Source organism: Coturnix japonica, chromosome 4, assembly GCF_054131305.1.
Source record: "Coturnix japonica strain WE chromosome 4, WE-NBRP24, whole genome shotgun sequence".
Lineage (NCBI taxonomy): Eukaryota > Metazoa > Chordata > Aves > Galliformes > Phasianidae > Coturnix > Coturnix japonica.
In genome coordinates this window covers 60,242,198-60,261,058 of record NC_140666.1, presented here as the reverse complement: position 1 = coordinate 60,261,058, position 18,861 = coordinate 60,242,198, and positions in this window count along the sequence as shown.

Sequence of the window (18,861 nt, the reverse complement as noted above, 5' to 3'; positions counted from 1 at the left end):
TAAATCTAGAATTGAAATAAAATGATGAAATTGTGACTGACAGCAGCTTCATGTGTGGAGCAGTTCTGACCTCCTAAGAAGTAAAATCTGACCTCCAAAAGGTAAAAGCAATACAGGAAAGCCTACTAGTAAAGATATTAAATCAGTTCAGAGATTATTAGGGGGTTTACAAACTCAGACGGAATTTTTTTTTTCTGATGGGTCTCAGATGTGTGTGAATTCCTGTGGCAACTGCTGGGCAGAGATACGTGCTAGAAGCCAGTCCCTCAATACGGCGTGCTTCATCCCGCATGCCAGAGGGCCAGTGACCACATACACTGTGCTTAGTAGGTCATCTTTCAGTTGACTGCCTTGCTGAGTAGGAGGGTAGCAGATATACCAGTGTTTTTCTGATTTTATTTTATCATATATATATGATATATATATATATCATATGATATATATATAGTGTGTGGATGCTCAGGTCTCAGTGAGTTATCAGAGAAACATGTGGCAAACGTCAGTAAAAGTGTTTCAAGGCACTGCTAGAAAAGGCACAAGTGTTACAGTGGTTTCCTTCAGTGCTGCCCAGCTCCAGAGCAGAATGTTGGTAGTGAAGAAATGAGGATTTTGATGGAGCAAACACCCCTGGTAGATCTAAACCACTTATTTTTAGTTTAAAGAAGGGAGAAAAAAGAAATTGCTGAAAGCTGTGGCCTCTAGGCTGGAATGCTGGATAAATGGCTTGTTAGATCTTTTTAAAAAATAGTTCTCTGCACTGTTTGCTTGCATATGTGATTATCCATCAGTTATACTTACAAACTTGTGCTTGCTATTAACAGACCATGTCTTGCAATCTGAGGTAGAGCTGCCCAGTGTAGTGGTTGTTCCCACTCTGCTGGCTTGAGGTTTTATCATACGTTCATTAATAATGGTTAAATTTGTGACATTTTTTGCTCAATTTGAGCCCACAGCTGTGTATGGCAGTGAGGCATCCAACCACAGGGTGGCTCAGGTTCCTTGGCACCATTTTAGGTGTAAGGTAACATCAGGGGTGGACAATGTAGCTGCCTCAGAGCTGCCCTGCAGACCTCAGCTCAGCCTTCGAGGGTGGTGAAGAGTTCCTTGCTGTTTGATTTGCTATGTTGCTATATCAAATAGGTTAGACTAACACAATGAGGTAAATGTGCCCCCTTTGGGGGTTTCATACTCAGGGCTGAGGGGGTGATATTTCTACCAGCTGGCCATGCAGGCTCTCTCCTTGTCTATTTCCTCCTCTTCTTCAGCCGACTATTCATCCACCATTGTTGCAACTGACAAAATCAGGCCCTCAGATACTCGATGTTACATTTCAAGTGTGGGATATGCAATTGTGTTTTTTTATGAAGATATGAAGAGTGCAATAACAAATTCAATAGATCAAATTCTCAGCTACAAAACAATATTTTTTTCAGTGTAGTCACCACTATTAGCCATGCATTTTTGTCAGTGATGAACAGAAGCCTTCATGACAGGCTCAGAAAAACCTGTATGGCCTTCCAGAGCATGGCTTGTCTTTCCAGTCACTGTCACCACTGTGGAAATGCACCACCCACTGCTTCAGTGAGCTCAGATCTGCTGTTCAATCTCCATTAATGCCCAGCAAACATCTACGAATGGCAGTGGGTGCCATTTTTTCCACATGGAAGAATTCAGTGAAAGAGCTTTGCTTCATACATGCTTCTGTGTTGAGTGCCATTTTGTCAGACTGCCCCTCTGCTGCCATCTGTCACCACCTCTCTGAATACTGGTGGTAAGGTTTGGTCTCTACTGACGTACCACAATATTCACCTCTGAGATCATGGCCAAACATAATAAAAAAGAGGCATCATATTCAGAGCAGCATTTGTAGAAAGGGTAGGCGGAAGGAGTAGCTGGATCCAGCTTCTTTTCTGTAAACAACATATATGCACACACTCACACACACTCTTGATGTTTTATGGAAAAGCTGTGTTTTTAAATGTAAATCCACTTCTGTATTTATGTAAAGTAAAGGGGAAGAGGTCTTCAAAAGGCTTGCAGGCACCCTACTCTCCTATTTCCTATGTCTCACAGTGTAGCTTGCCGTCCTTCTGTTCTATTTTGTCTGTTTATTTATTTTATTTCTCCTCGTGTCGTGAAATTTGCTACAACTGCTTCATTAGGCTGCCTTGTGTCATGGTAGCAACTCTGCAAGTTTAAATTGCCTATTTTTGTCCACAAGCATGTGAAACTTGAGGACCAGAAGAACCGGCTCCACAGCTGTATTTCCATGTGCTGAACGGAGTCTGACATAAACAAAATGCTTTTCCTTTGGGTGCTTGGCAGCTCTTGGCCAGCCTCTCAGAGAAATGGTTATGACTTTTTCTCTGCTCTCAGATGAGGCTGCTGAAAACTTACAGCCTCTCTGGGAATTTTAGCTTCTTTCCACAAAACAGTAACAGAATCAGTTTTTATGTTATGTTTAATTGCAGACAATTTAGAGTGTTCAGAACTTACTCCTAGCAGATGTAAAAAGGATGTGGCTGTGTGTGAGGGGGAAGGAATAACAACTCTACCCATTTTGCTGTCAAACTCTCTTACTCCTTTTAACAGTATCTGCAATTTTCATGTAACCTGACTGGCTGTTCTAAGAAACCAATTTCAGCAGATATTTGCCATAATTTCTGTCATTTTTTTTATTTTTATTTTTTTCCCATTTCCTCATTTGCTTAGTTTACTAAGCAAGCCACTTTTCCTGGATTACATGTTTTGCATGAGTTATGTAATAAACATTTTTGATAGTTACTATATACATCTTATATGCTAATAATCTCTGTTTTTTGCTTTTTTTTTTTTTTTTTTTTTTCCAATGTCTTGTAGTTGCAACAAAAGTGGCATATATCAAGTCGTCTCCCCCCAAAAAAGGCCTTAGATAAATGAGGATGGTACTGGGGAGAAACGGAAGAAACAACAGCATATCAGAAGTGTTTAAATGCACCCAAAATGCATTGATCACTTATTTTTTTCTGCTCCCATTTGTTTATTTATTTGAGTTTCAAAAAGTTTGTGAGATATTTGTTTTAAATTGTCCTCACAAAAAGATAGTGTTTTAAAACCACACACATTCACACAGATATTCAAGAATGGCAACGATATCACACAGCTCTGTTGTAAAACTGTTACTTTTCCTATGATAAGTTGATAATTTCGAACATTTGTTGTTTCGAGGTTTTGCTTTGTTTGTTTTTAATGATTTGAAGCAGCTTTCACAACTACAGAACTGGTAGTCTTGATGGAAAGTGGCAGTACTCATGCAGAGGGCAAACAGCAAATGTTTCTCAACAGGTGACAGGCTAAAATGAGACTGAAAATGGAGAATAAATACGTGATAATTACAGCTGATTCGGAATAAATTCTTGCATGTTGTCACATTGAGGGAAAGAATGTCAAAGTGACATTCTTTATCCAATAAAGTGCTCCCTGGGAATGTTTTGCCTGCCAATTCAATAAAAGCATACTTTCAATGAGTACTTCAGAAGGAAATTTACTTCATGCTACTGCCAAATATAATAGCTTTCATTGAACTAAGTAGATGAGAGTTTTAATACCAAACTCTCAGTGGAAGTGGTAGTCTGTCCCTTGAGTAATAACCCTTTCCAGGGAAAATGCATCCATTCTGACACTGCTGTTATTTGACAAATGACAGCATAATACTGCTTTGAGACTTGTATACTTGCAGATAATTTTTATTATAGTCTGCTTGAGTCTACTATCAAGGACGCTCTCGGGGCAAAGGAGAAGTTAGTGTAATGGTATATGCTGAACAAGGAGCTGTGTTAACTTCTAGGTTTTGCTGCAAATATTGTTAACTGACATAATGATATGTCCTAGCTTTTATCCTGTCAAATAATTAGACGGAATTGTAAATGGCAACCAACTTATCCATTAGGTTTAGAAAAAAACCCCAAAAAATAGAAAGGTAAAACTAATTAGATCAGTTATTCATCTTTAGGGATGTGTTTTTAACCAAGGAATTTCTGGCGTCAGATAACAGTTTGGTAGGAGGACTGTCAGATAAATGCTTTTGTTATTAGTGCTTATACTAGAGGGTACAACAGCACTGTGCTCTTCTTACTTTAAAACTTAAAAATATGTGTATATACAGCTTTTGTGTTCCCACACAGTCCCTACCTCATTGTCAAGAGATCCCAACCAGTGCCTGGGGATTCCCTGCACAACAAAGATGCAAGTTCTGGGCAATTGTTGCTGAATAGTGCGTCCTGTCTTTTGATGTCGGGCTTAATTGCTTGTTGTTTTTATATTCAGTTCTTATAACGAAGAATTGCTGGCACTTGGCATTTTTTTTCCAAGTTAAGAACATGATCTGAACAAAAGGTTAAGTTTTTGAAAGAAAATAGCAACTTCACATTAAATATTTTAACAAAGTGCCTTTCACAAGTGCAGATGAGGACTTTAGAGGAAAAAAAAAGTTTCCTTTATGATTTCATTGCTTTAATTTGAATTAAAAAATGACATCCAGCGCCAAAAGCTGTGATACTTGCTGTAGCAATCACGTTTCACTCTTGTTGCCTATGTTCACAGTAGCTCATATGTTTTCTTTGCCTGGGCAAAGTAATTTCATTGAAAAAATGATTTAAGAAATGTTGAATTTTATTTTATTTTTAATTACAGTTCTTAGATGACTTTATGTGAATCATTGACTTAGTGAGATATTTTCCTCTGAATCTTGTTTAAATCCCAAATGACCGTGTATTTCAATTTAGATAATAATCATTCACCTTTGTACTATTCATATTACACCAATTTTTATTAGATTCCTCAAGTCTGACTGCCTTGTTCTCAGGTGTGCTGGACATGTATGGGGTTGTGCCCAATTCCTAGAAGTTCTCCTTTTCCTCTGAAGATATTGTGGGTCCTGAGATTATTGCATACTGGTTGAGAGAGGCTGGAGGCTGGGGCAAAGTTCCCATGACAGCAGGAGTTGCGTTCCCTTTCCTTTCCAATAAAGGAGGGAGAGTGCTTGTTCTCTTTGCACACTGGCTTTATCATGCTTTAGGTAGTTGCTTTGAAGTTGTCTAATGTAATGCAGTCTTTATGTAAGCTGCCTTATATAAATCATACGTATTATGATTGAGAAAGTAGAACAATGTTGGTTGCTCAGAACCTTCAAAGAAGACTGCAGCAGATGCTGCCTGGTGTTGAGGTTAGGAGATGATCTTTCTACTGTTCTGTCCTATGCAGTACTTAAAAGAGTCATGAAGCTTTGCTTGTAAGTAGATCATATTGATGCTGTGTAATCTTTAGGCAAGTAGAGTCAGGAAAGAGAGCATTTCTTTTGTGCATCTTAGAAACCTTGATACCATCCTGTTATGGATTGATAAAGCTGAGAAGATTTGGCCTCTTACATACAGTTATTAGGTGTGACACACTAATGCAGAAGTTTTAAGAACAAAAGAAATGTGGAAGTAGGTCTCTGACTTGCAGGAAGTAACCTGGGAGCCTGGTGCTGAAAGTTATTTTTACTAAGAATGGCAGGCTCGTCTGCTCTGACAAGTCCTGCCCCAGGAAGCACTCCAGAGATGACATGACCTGAGTACTGCAGGCTGGGCATGCTGCCCTTGCTAGGCAAAAATAGATGGCAGAATGCATGCAGTAAGCAATTCAGGCCTTCCTGCCAAAGTGCCTGTTTGCATCCCAAGAGTAGTGTAGAAAACATGGCACAGACTGGATGCATTGCCACAGCTAGTTCTTAAAGAGATTTTTCATTCTGTTTGTGGTATTTCCTGAGAATAGCTTGAACTAATAATTAATTAGTTGTGTGTATTTATCTCTACTTCGTATTGATGGCAGAGGAAGGCACTCTGTAGCTCAGATATAAGTTGCTATAATTTAGTCCTGTTTGCCCTTGCACAACATAAACAAATATATTAACATATTATAATAACAGTTATCATAAATGCTTGGAAAAATGAATGAAAATCTAGGAATTCCCCCCTTGGGACTCTGCAATAATACCTGTGACATCTTTCAGCAGAAAAACTATTAGTTTTGGATCTGCTTTCCTCTAAAGAAGTTCTCTCTGCCCCTATCTCAGAAATTCTCATATTTGTAGGAACTGGTGGGTTTGGGAAGGTACTAATTATTTTTTAGCCTTACTATATGATGGGCAATTAATTTTGCACTTATTATGTTGTGAAAAAAAGGTTGTAGAAATTTTCTTTCCCTTTATAAAGGTAATTATAGCAAGAAATATATTACTCCTATTCTATTAGTAGAAAAGTACGTATACTCCATTTGTTTAGCAGTTTGGATTCAGGAGAGTTTAGTAGAGATATTATTGAAAGATGTTTAAAACAAACACCATCTTTCTCTCAGCTGATTTATACCAAAGACAGACAGAGAAGGAACTTTAATATGGCAGTGAGCCTAAAAGTCATGAGTCTCATGTAACAAAATCTCTTCCGACAGAGGGCTCAATTCTGAGAAGCATCACGCCTTAGGATATAATTACTCAGTAATGACGTCTGTGGCAATGGGGATCCCTCAAAGGAGACACAGTGGTCTCTGGGGATGCTTCAGTCCTTACTTCATTCTCCCAGGAACATCTGTGGTTCCCTGGATACCCTCTGCACCCCTTAAGCACAGCTTCTTCACTGATTCTCCTGAGTCAAGGTCTTATTCAATATCAGCTGCCACTTTGCATCTGATTTCCCCCCCAGATAGTAAGTCCTTCAGCAGTTACAGTATTCAGTCTGCCAAATCAGAGCCAGAGGTTCCACCTGTTTGTGCTTATGTGAGTAGTGACATTCCTGACAACTTCCAGGGAGCTGAGATCTTGGAGCAGACTTTGTACTTGGAGATTGCTGGAGAGGAACTTCCATTGCTCCAAATTTGTTACTGTTGCAGTTAGAGTTTGGCCTTAATCACTATTACAAACTGGCATAGCGATTCTGCCAGAAGCTTGGTCTAAGTCTCCAGCCACAGTATGACACCCTTTTCTTTGCACCTTCTTTTATCACGTTACTGGGCAGCCCAAGGCTCAGCTCCGTATCACAGAGTGAGTGAGTTAGACCACTTCCTTATGTTTGAAAGGTCCCAATTTCCTGTCATTTTCTTTCAGTCTCTCCCTGTGATCTCTTGCTCTTTTACATTATATCTGGCACTTGCTCAAGTTAGTTGAAATCACCAGCCTGGTGATTAGAAAAATAACCTGAGCAAAACCAATCTTACAGTTTGCTGTTTGCCTGCTGAGTTTAACTACAACCTGGCATCAGTGCCATGCTCATTGTAAAAGGGGGGTGTGAAAGTGAGGGGCTAGGAGTAAAGATGGAACAAACAAAGGGCATCAAACTGTTATATCAGCTCAGCTGAGCATGAAAATGTAATGCTGCAGCTCTTTCCCACTTCTTGCACTGCTTCCTATTGCTTAATCCAGCTAGTAATATGTACCTATATGAATGCTTAAAAAGTAATTTTTCTAGCATTTATTTTTACCTTGTAAAGTTGAAAAGCAGCTAATAGTTAGATGCCGTATTACCTGAAAGCTGACAATTCTTCATGTTATGATAAAGGTACAAAAAACATCATTCATTGTAGAATACCTCATAGTAAACAACCACACCACTGATTTTCATGGAGAAGTAAAAAATCTCTGGCATGAAATAGTTTTCAATTAAACTATGGAACTATTTTCATGAAATTTCATGGAAATCTGCTTTGAACCTTCATTTACACAAAATGCAGGGTGGCTTAAATAACTAAACGTTGTTGAAATATTCTCTAATTTTAGCAGCGTTTTCATTTTGCAAGGTATAATTTGTGTTCTTTTTATTTTTTAAAGAAAGATCATTTATATGGTTTCAAAATCACTAGATGCCTAAAAAAAAAAAAACAAAAAACTCTCAAAATAGGGATTTTTTTTTTTTTTTACTGTGTTTTCTCTGACCTGACAGAAACTGTAAAAATGACCAACCTTATCTCGTATCATGCAGAACAACATGCTGGAGGCCTGGTGTGAAGAAGATGAAAAATGGACTATCCAGTTTTTTGGAGTCTGCATGAAAAGGGCACCATCAGCTCTGGATTTGATGACTTTTGTTTTTAAATGTGAGTAGATACAGTTTAAATAGATCACATAGATAACTGGGTGCAGGTTGGTGGGACCTCTTAAATATTATCATTTTAGCTAGTTATGTCTCTGTTTAGAAAAAAAAAACCAAGTAATTAATGTTGCTCCACAGGCTTTCAATATCTTTATGACACAGATCCAAAAGGAAATTGATTTGCTTACATACCATAATATATATATGGCCTATACCATTCAGATCTATGATGTATCTGTACTCAGTAGCAAATTTGCTTGTAATTAGAAGGAAATAGAGCAAATAAAACTTTGGACACATTGGAGAGTCTTCAAACTGCCTACAGGGTACTCATTTGAAAAAAGAGCCTATGTTGTGCAGTGTAGCTCAAATGATGTAGATTAGATAAGATTAAAATAAAAGTTATTAAAATTAAAATGTGTTCAAAAAGATCAAAACATTGGAAAAGAATTTTATTTTTTCTGGGGACTTCATTTGTTCCACTGATATTTGTGGAGTTGTGCCAAAAGCACACCTATAGCAGATCAGATACATAAACTTTCCCCCAAAAGATGTTCGTTATTAAGTATTGCCTGACCAGTAATACGTACAGCAAAATGTTTTGAAGTACTGAGTACGTGTAAGGTAAAAACTGTAGAAAAAGGAATGGTTTTACAAGATCAGGAGTGACTTGGCAAAAATCAGTGGGGGAAAAAAAGCAATTTTGCAGGTAAGAAATAATGTAATGCATTAATATTCAGGCTAAAGGACACAGAAAGGAGGAAGTCAAGACTTGCAGTGCCAAGAGTGGCAGGCTTTGTAGTAGCTGGATTTACAGAATTTGAATATATTGAATGTGATTTCAAAGCTTAGAAGCCCATCAAGACTTGGAAGTAGAAAGTCTATTTCTTGTAAAATGATTATAAAATGACTGTGCCATTTTTAACATCAAAAAAGGAGTGGTCATAGGCAGATTAAATTTTTTTTGTTATAACTGAGCCTTCACTAGTCACAGTCAGTGGTGAAAAAAGGTTGTGAAGTAAGTTATCTTCTCAGGATCTAAATTTGTACACTTATAGAAGGACTGAAATATTACAACCTGTTTAGGAAATCTAGTGAATTATTGGAAGACATGCCACCACACACATCTGGTGAGCTTATAAACATATGATGGCCTTTCCATTTATTTATTCTTTAATTTTGATTTTTAGCAGATTGTTTAGCTACCATTACTTGGAAAAAAATACTGATTTTTTTAATTTGCAGCTTCAAAAGGCCCATTTTTGTTAGGAAGGCAAGTTTTAATTTGAGCTTCTGCATTGTACAGAAAAATGCAATTCATGTAAATAAAGTTACTGCGTTGTTCTCAAAGTCAAGTTAATTTTCATGTGCTGCTGCAGAGATAGAGAGAATGTACATCGAAGTTCATATGTAAACACTCGTTCTGAGCACACAATAAATGTTTATTAAAAGATACGCTTTGAGATACACTCCTTATTTAAATCATACACTGTTTACTGCTTAAGACTTTTTATGTAGCCTAGATATTGCAAATGAAGAAACTTGATGAGCTTGATTGTGAATACAAGCAGTTGTCTCCCCTTTTTGTTCTTATGAGACTGTATTTTGACTTTGAGAATAGCCTTCCGCACAGCTGTGATTTTTAGCTCCTTGGCATCTCTTGTTCTCTTTACAACATAGTTTAGCTTATTTTAAGATTAGAAGTGACTCTTTTTTTTACTGTCTTTTATTTGTTGGGCTATTCATTTTGCTGTTGGCACTTCTTGAGCATTTACAATAAGTAGACAGGTAAGTGAAAAAAAAGAAAAGCTGATATTGGTTTTAGAGGAAATTGCAATTATTCTTTCTGTTTACTAGGAAATGCTTACTACTAGAGCTATTACTTGGTACTTCTATATGTCCAATTTTAATGCTATTGCAAAGCAATTGGTTTGTGATTTAGTGAGAATTTGGATTAAAAACAGTTTTCTTAGAGGGAATAGCGATTGTCGTATTTATTTTGTACATATTGTGTTTTTATTTTTGTTGTCATTTTTATTTTGTATGTATACCTCAAAATATTAAGAAAAGTAATTCTTGCTAAAGCATTATAAAGTAGAAATGAAAATAGTAATAATAATTACAAAAACAAAGAAACAAACAAACAAAAACACAAAAAAGCACCATAGCCAACCAAACAAAAAGCCAACAACTACCACAGACATTTGCACAAGTCATGATCAAAAACAGCTCTGTATACCCAGGCAAAAGTAGACTGTATTACTAGTAATAAGAAAAAGGAGTTTGTTCCTTCTTTAAAGGCAAATGTACTTTTGCAGATTGCTTAAATGAAATATCTTACTAAGAAAAATCTGGCTGAGAAAAGATGGGAAATATTTTCATTAAGGAAACTTAAGAACCTTAAGTTCTATTTTTGCAGTATTTCTATTGGAAAAATTATTGGTACCAAAGCAGAGAACAAAGGCAAAGGAGCAACAGTTTTAAGAGTGGGGGTTTAAGATCCTATTGTTTTGGAATCTGAGTACTGATTCTATCAATGAAGATAATTATTCCATGCTTTTTCTTAGAAATTAGAAAAAATGTCTTCATACATTCCATTTAAAAAGGAATAATTAATAAAAAATATTGTAAATAAAGTAATACACATGTGATATGTACTAGCAGTGCTATTTGACTAGGGACTGCCTTTTTACTAGCTGTTGGAAGGGATAAATGAAAGGGATAGGCAAAGAACAAAGGCAAAAGGAGAGACAGGAGAAAGAGATTAAGAAAGAGAAATAAATCTATCTCATCAGTTATTGTTTATTTGTGTTTTCATAGTGACTAATCTGAAAATGAATAATATTCTAGCTCAAAAAAATATTTTTACCTCGCTCCAGCTCAGGGAAGAATACTCATTGTTACTAGACACGAATATTGATATCATCTTTTGGAAGTCAAGTGAAATTGTGCTCCTCGGATACAACCTACAAGCCAGGCACACTCTCTGTGCAATTAAAAGCAACAGAGTCTACTAAATAGGGAGAAAGCTATTCAAGTTATCTTGGAGGGAAGAATGTACGCTTTGTTTCATTACAACAGCAGACATTTCCAAGCGTAACAATGTTAATCTCTAGTTTTATACTTTGCTTAGATTTGCAAAGATGCGCTGTATTACTTAAAGAAAAAATATTAGGACACAGGAACATGATTTTCAAGCTTGTAATTATAGACAGCGTTTTACTTTGTTTCTCTGAGCTGAAAAAAGCAAAGCATAATTAAAAAGTGTAATAACAATAGTGAGCATGCAGTATAAGAATATGCAAATGCTAAATGAGATTGTGTATCTGCTATGACACAAAGCTTGCATTTTGAAATCTGAATTGTACTTCATTTCCCTAAAACGATTTACAATCACACTAGGATTTCCCTTGGTCATGTTTCTACTCCCCCACCCCAGTGATATTTGTGTGTATTATGAACAGTGTGTTTGCATAACTTTAGATCTTAAGGTTTTAAATTCATGCCCAGACCTAATTAAGAGCATCCCATTTTTTCCAAAGGTGCTGAACTCCTGTGGCTCCCACAGAAAGGGATCACTAATGCTCAGCACTTCCGCAAATGCTTTACTGGAAATCTGGGCACTTTTATTTTATGTGGCTAAATACTGATATTGAAAGCTTGTATTAAACCTTTTTATTTGAAATCATACCTTTTGTCAGTCTCTTTAATGTAGCGACTGTGTGCATTTGTAGCTATAAATGGACTGCTGCTGGGACTAAGCTATGCCAAATGGCAAAGTAGGGTATGGCTTGGGTACTGGGATTTGGTATGGAAAGATGCTGATTCCTTTCTGATTTAAATAGCAAAATTCTAAGTTGCACTCTCACATTATCAGGTTTGTACTATGCAGTCTCTGTAGCAGTTCAACTATTTTTATTTCAAATTATCAAAATAAGGACATTTGGTATAACATAGAAAAAAGAAAGCCTGAATGATCACAGCAAACCTATGGAAAATGTTCCAGTTTGTGGGAAAGTTATTTGAAAAGAAATGAAATACCCAATTTAATTGTGTTTGGGTATAATCAAGGTGAAAAAATAATGTTGGATCAGAATCTGTGTGGGGAAGGACACTGAAACTCTTTGACTTAATTTGGCTTCATAGAAAGCCATCAAAATATATGAGTTGGAGCTACGAAGGTATAGAATTGGGAATCTAATGAAGAAGCTAAATGTTTCCCACAACTTTTCTCCTTCCTCTGTTCCCTCCCAGTCTAATGCAGACATGATTGCTTCTGCTGGTTTATATTGCCGTCAGCAACAGCAGGCCAGGAGAGCCAAGTGCACGTGTCCCTTTCTCTCTTCTTTTCTGGCTTGCTTTGCCCACACCATTTTGCTCTCAGTGAGTCCCCCTGTGTGGCAGCTTTGCCTGTGCCCTTCAGTTCCAGCTAGCAGAATGCAGGATTTAAAAGACGTGAATTATCTTGTGCTGACACAATAGATCCGTGGGTTACATCTGTGTGACATGCAAATATCTACAAAAGAGTTGTAGAGCTTTTAAAGTCCGAAGTAGGATTTTGGTGTGATTTACATTGCTGCGTAGGCTTTGAGCAAAGACTCATTCCAGTGCTAGTGCAAGAAATCTGACTCTGTTACGTATAAAGAAGTATTTCTATAGCCCTTGGATCTTTCTCAGCTGTGAGTCTTCTGACATGAGAATTTCAGAACTAATATTACTGTGTTATGCTATGTAATAGTACATAGTTAAGAATAATTTCCTTGTTCATCTGCATTAAAAAAAAAAAAAAAAAAAAAAGACTAAAATTATCCTGAAGTTTGTAATAAGTTAATATGGGGAAAATGTAACTGAGATGTTATAATTACTTTAATAATATTTTAGAAGTTTGGGTAATACTTTTTTACCAGAAGAAAATGCTAAATAGTTGGCTCTACCCTCAATCTTGTAATATACCTTTGTAATACATATTAAAATTTCTTAGTTAAATTATATTAATTTACACTAGAACTTAATTGTCTACTGAAATAGGCAAATAATTGTGTTATAACTTTCCAGATTGCTTACATGTTTAATTAATATTTTTGGACAGTTATTCCCCTAATATATTCCAAAACAAGAGAATAAGGAATGGGATAGTGGTTCTTCTGTTGCTTGTGGCTTCAGGGTTTTTCTTTCATTTGAGAGACTATGCAGCCATATTTGGCTAAATTAATTTCATGTTACTGCATATTTGTATTTTTATCTTCTCTTTTTTTCCTTTATAGGCATCTAGCTCATTATTTGCATTATCTGTCAGTCTCAATTTCTCATGTGAGATTTGGAAACTGTGGTAAATTGTACAAAAAACAAAACCAAAACAAAACCAAACCAAAACAAACAAAAAAACAAAAGCAAACTAAAAACATTCTAGATTTCTCTTTCTTTATGGAGGAGTAGCAAAATCCCAGAAAACATTAATACGTAATGGACGGACCAGAGTGCACCACTACTGTAAGTTTGCAGCAGTTGAGCTAGTTTTGTTTTTGTTTTTCCTTACATAAAATACTCTCATCAACTCTCAGAAAGCTGTATTAATTTCTGGTATGGTATTACATTCCATCACTCTGAATGCCATGCAAGTAGTCTTGGTTGGAAAGATGAGGCCACCATTATGAAAACACATATGTCTTTGTGCTATCCATTTTGTATGAAGGGGATGTATGTGCTGTGATTTTAATCATAAATTGAGACAATTTTCTTAGCTGTGATTTTGTTTGGGGTGCAAGAGCTGATGAAGGGTAGAGTTCAAAGGAAGACCCATAAAGTTCAGTTAGGTTGCTGAGGTCAGAGGAGACAACATAGTACTGGCATGGAGGGTGCATTCAAGATACATTCTATTGATATAAATGTCCCGAGTCAGTGCAAAATGCTGGGGAGAGGAAAAGGAAAGGAGAATGTATATGGGAGAGGGAGCTCTTTTCCAAGGGACCTCTTTTCTAAGTGAGCAGCAGATGGAATGCTCTGGAAATACTTAGGTCATACTAATAAATAAAGAGCAACACAGAGTCGCATGAAGCAGTGTTTCTGCCTATACAGCAAAAGAAATCTGGTCTCAGAGCCACAGCTGCAATGGCAGTGACTCACAGTCTGCAAACTGTGGGATACTCCCTTTATAAAGTGCAGTGGAATGAGCTGCTGTTCAGATGCAAAATCTTCTCTAAGACCCACAGCTGAGCTTTGAAGGGAAAAGTTTTGACTCGTCAACAACAACAAAAGTAGCTTGCTTCAGGAAAAGAAAAGAGGAAGCAGTATAAAAAGCATACAAGTTAGCTGTGAAAATAAATACTTGAGGGGAAAGGAAAAAAAGCACAACATTTTGAGGAGATGAGATTCCTGTTCTAATGATTTGATTCCCACCCCCCCTCCCATTTACTTTTTAATTTTATTTCTTTTTTAATCACTTTTGTACGTATCCTAATGAAGTTCTCCCTCAGGGTGTACTTCATGGGAAAGATTCTCTTTCTGCTGCCTACGCAAACACTATGGGTAGATTGGTATTTTCTGTACTCACTTAAATGTGTTTAAAATATACATCAGAGTTCTATGTGAGCCTCACAGGTGGATGTTTTGATTTAGGACTTTAGCACTCGAGGAACAAAGAAAGTACTTTCAATTAGGGTTCTTACTCTTTATCAACAGTAGTGCTGTTAGTCTGAAGGCTTTAGAACAAAATTTACAGAGGGGGGAGCATGCAGTTTTTGATCTCGTTTTGTTAAGAGGAATAAAATTTGCCTTCCTGTAACTGCTTCAAGTGACTTTTTACTAGTGACTTCAGCCCTTCTTACTTCTTGCTGCTTATTCGTTACACTGTAGCAATTAAGGGATATCAGTGTATCATATTCAGTTGCTTGCCAGCTGCAGAGCATCCCGTCCAAGCAACATAAGGTGAGAGCAAATAACAGTGTAGCTTACGTCATGAGATGTCAGGTAATATAGAGATTTGAAAGTCTGAGAGGATTCCATTATGCCCCAGATTTCCTTGAGGAGAAGAGGAAAGGGAGGCCGTAGGAAGAGCAGACTTTAGCCCCAGTGCTTTTTCACCATTGACCTATGGCAGAGACTACCAAGCCCAGACACGTGGCCCTTGTGGCAGTCCCTTTGGTGAGGTGTGCTTTGGGATGGTGCTGGTTAGGCTACACTATTTACTGTGAACGATATTCTTAGCTGTCTCTAGTTCCCTTATGTTATAATGTAACTTAGTAATGTGTCTCCAGTAGTGTGGACCTTAAAACCCTGTCAGTCTGGATACCCTATAAGCTTTCCAATCTGCTTGGTGGGTAGCTAGTTTTCCTGATGCACGGCTAGCTGTAGGGCCATGCACTCTAAGAGGAGAGCTGGGAGAAGTCTTGCATTCTTTTCTCCCACTTGCATTCACATGGGAACATAAACTCATGTCTTAACTGAAGCTATATTTCCATTGCACTATTAAAAAAAAACAAAACAACAACAACAACAACAAAAAAAAAACAACAAAAAACCAAAAAAGAGAGAAAGTAAAACAACTACCCCATCTATATATACATAAAATGAACTCTGTTCATGTTCCTACTGTGACATTCAGATGACACTCCAAAGAGTGACACCAGAACTTTGTTGCTAAACACCTTTACTAATGTTTTGTTGTTTTAAAAAGTTTTAGAATGGTCATATTAAACTTATTTTAATGATCTGAGCAGCTTAATAGCAGCACAACAACTTCAGAGAAAATAGAATGGTGGTACCTTTTACTTAAAACAAATACTCTGCTGCTAAGGTAGTCTGTGACTGTGTATGTCACAAGTGTGTAGCAAAACTGTTAATATTAAGTGTGTGTTATTATTAGAAAGGTAAGTTGTGAAGTATTTAAATAGTTTTATAGTTTTGAAACTTTCTATTTTGAGAAATAATAAAGCATATTAATTAAACCCCTTAATTCAACCTGAAATGTGCGAGAGGTGGTCTTACAGCATTCAGTGCCCTCTTCTACCAACCTGGAGAAAAGATTATTGCCAAGTGCCATACTTTTGTATGTGGTGTGCTGCTGAGAATAATTCAATACCTTTTGGGGAAATCATACTTTAAAAACATCCCATGTTAGCGGATGTGTTTTTGTTTTGCTCAGTAACCCGTGAAGAAAACAATGTTTTCTGATAGATAAAACCCAAGTCACATTAATCGGTATGAAGAATCATGAGCAGCATCCTCAACAACTAAACATAGCTCATAGGGATAAAATATACCAATATTCAAATAATAAAAAGTTCAGTAATGGCACAGATGTGATATTGCGTAATCATTCAAAGTCTTTTCAGTATCTTGCAACATACTTCTTTGGTGAAGATTCAAAGCTTATTGTAGGTTGTATTTTAATAGGGTAATTTTTGTTCAGACCTTGGTAACATGCATGGGGTCTGTAAGCTACTTGAAAATGAGCACCAAATTTGTGTTATGTAGCAGCCTGAACTACCACAGGGGATAAAATAACTTGATAGAGAATGTGAAATTCATCTACATGAAGCGCATATGTGTCATCAAGATTGTTCTGTTTAGATTTACACTGATGCACTTTTGATGAACTTCAGACTCTACTGCCGCTTATAAAGAAAAATGTGCCTTAGGACTGGGACAGTGTTAATTTCCTTAGTTATGCTACACCGTTATAATATTTACTATATATTTATTTAAAGGTGGAAAACTGTTTTTGCAATTGTATAATAGTCAGGATGTATTAGAAGTGTGTGTAGATAGGTTGATGTTGGTTTTTTTGGTTCTTTATAAAAAAATAAATGTTTTGAAGCTGTATTTTGAAAACTGAAAGACCTCCTAAGTCTGTGTTTAAGGACTTTGAGCAGTGATGTTGATTTTAGAACTTCAGGGTAGCAACTACCTGACACTTACAGTCTGTGGCACTGGTGCAGCTACTGTGCACATGGATAAACTTTTTATACATTTGTAATTGTAAAGGAACAAAGTTGCAAAATTAGGTGTTATGAAACAACATGGAAGCACATATTTTCAATTTATTAATACATATCTTGATAAAATATTTATTAACACAAACTGTGACATGGGTGTGTGCTGCAAGGGCATCTTGTTTCAATTCTGCTCTGTACTTACTAGCTCTGCAGGCTTGCATTTGATCTCTGAGCCAAGATAAAACCCACAATGAGAACCAAACAGTGCAAATAAACAAAAATGTCTGGGTAAAGGGTGTAAAACAGAAGAAGTATTCCACTCAGTCCAGTGGTACATGCTACCAGATGCTGCTATTCTAAGGCAGCAACCTCAGACAGGGTTTGCCAGCTGTGGTACGGAGGAGATGGAGCTGCTGGGCTCCATGGGAGGGTGGAAGCGGTGGTGGCAGGGAGTGGCATGGCTGCCTGAGTGCTGCTGTAGTGCTGCACGTACTGTCTGCTCTGGTTTAGTTGTCGGTGGTGGCTGAGAAAGAGCATGAAAGGCATGGGGTTTTGTTATCCTTTCTTGTATGCAATTTGAATGTGCCTTGCCTATCTGAGTCTTGGGTTTTTATGGGAGACTTTTGTAATAGATTTTCGTAAAAAAGCTTTTGTTAATCAACAATCCTCAAGATATTGGTCGCTCTTAGCTGGTTTTATGACAGGCTTGGAACTCAGTACAGTGAGCAGGACTGGTATGGTGGAGGGTTATTTCTTCAGTAAGATTAGGGTCTGGGCAAGGCTGCTTTTGTAACATCATGTTATTGTTTTCATTCAGTAAAGCTAGAGCTTGGGCACAGCTAGGTCACTGCTTAAGGATGAGCAGTGCTTCCAAACTGGTTTCCATTACCTGAGGAAACTTGAGAGTTTTTCTTCTGCTAGCTTTCTGCTACTCCCCTGTCTGAATGGATGAAGGAAAACCCTTTTGCTACAGTTGCTTAAATATTTTGTAGTGAATTTAGCACTTATGGCTCTTGATTTCAAAGGGGCTAGCCTCAGAAATAAGCACAGCTGTTGTACACTCAGGAGTAAGTGTTTTCAGGACTGTGTCTTAGCAGCACTTGTACAAGGCTTGGGTGGTATTAACAATTTCAGGTCCTGGACCTGTAAACTCTTATGTTTCAGTAACACTATTCTTGAGAACAGTCCAGTAGTACTCACATGAGTGCAATTATGGGCACAGTTAAGTGCTTGCAAGTTCACGGCATTAGTTTTCAAAGGGACTGTAAATTCTATAGTCCATTGCAAAATTATATATACTGCAATGACCTGTGAAATCGCCACATGCATTTATAGCTATGTGAAGTGAACGGCACATTTCTAATGCCAAGTTCTACTGCTGTTTAGATGAACAAGTCTCATTACTCACACGAACAAACCCAAACAAAAGAATTAAATGATAAGGGATTTCTTATGTGTGTAAAGTTAATAATTTGTTTATATGTTTGCAGGGCTTTTCCAATGAATTTAACTGTTGAAATTTGCAGTTTTGTTCAACGTACTGAACCGTAAATGTGGTACCTGGTTTCTTACACCATGTGATAAATAAGCTATTGAATTTGAAAGCTGAATGAGTAACACAGGCTGGAATAAAAGTCTCTGAAGTTGCTGAAAAGCTTTCCACTGGCTGCTGCGAAAGGAGAATCAGGCCCCATCTAGAAAAACTCATCATCTTAGTTTTGTTTTAGATTTTCAAAACTCTACGTACTTGAAATCTTCAAGTATTAAAATTGTGTCCCTACATCCAGGGTGACGAGTGCCATTATTTATTTTATTATTTTATTTTA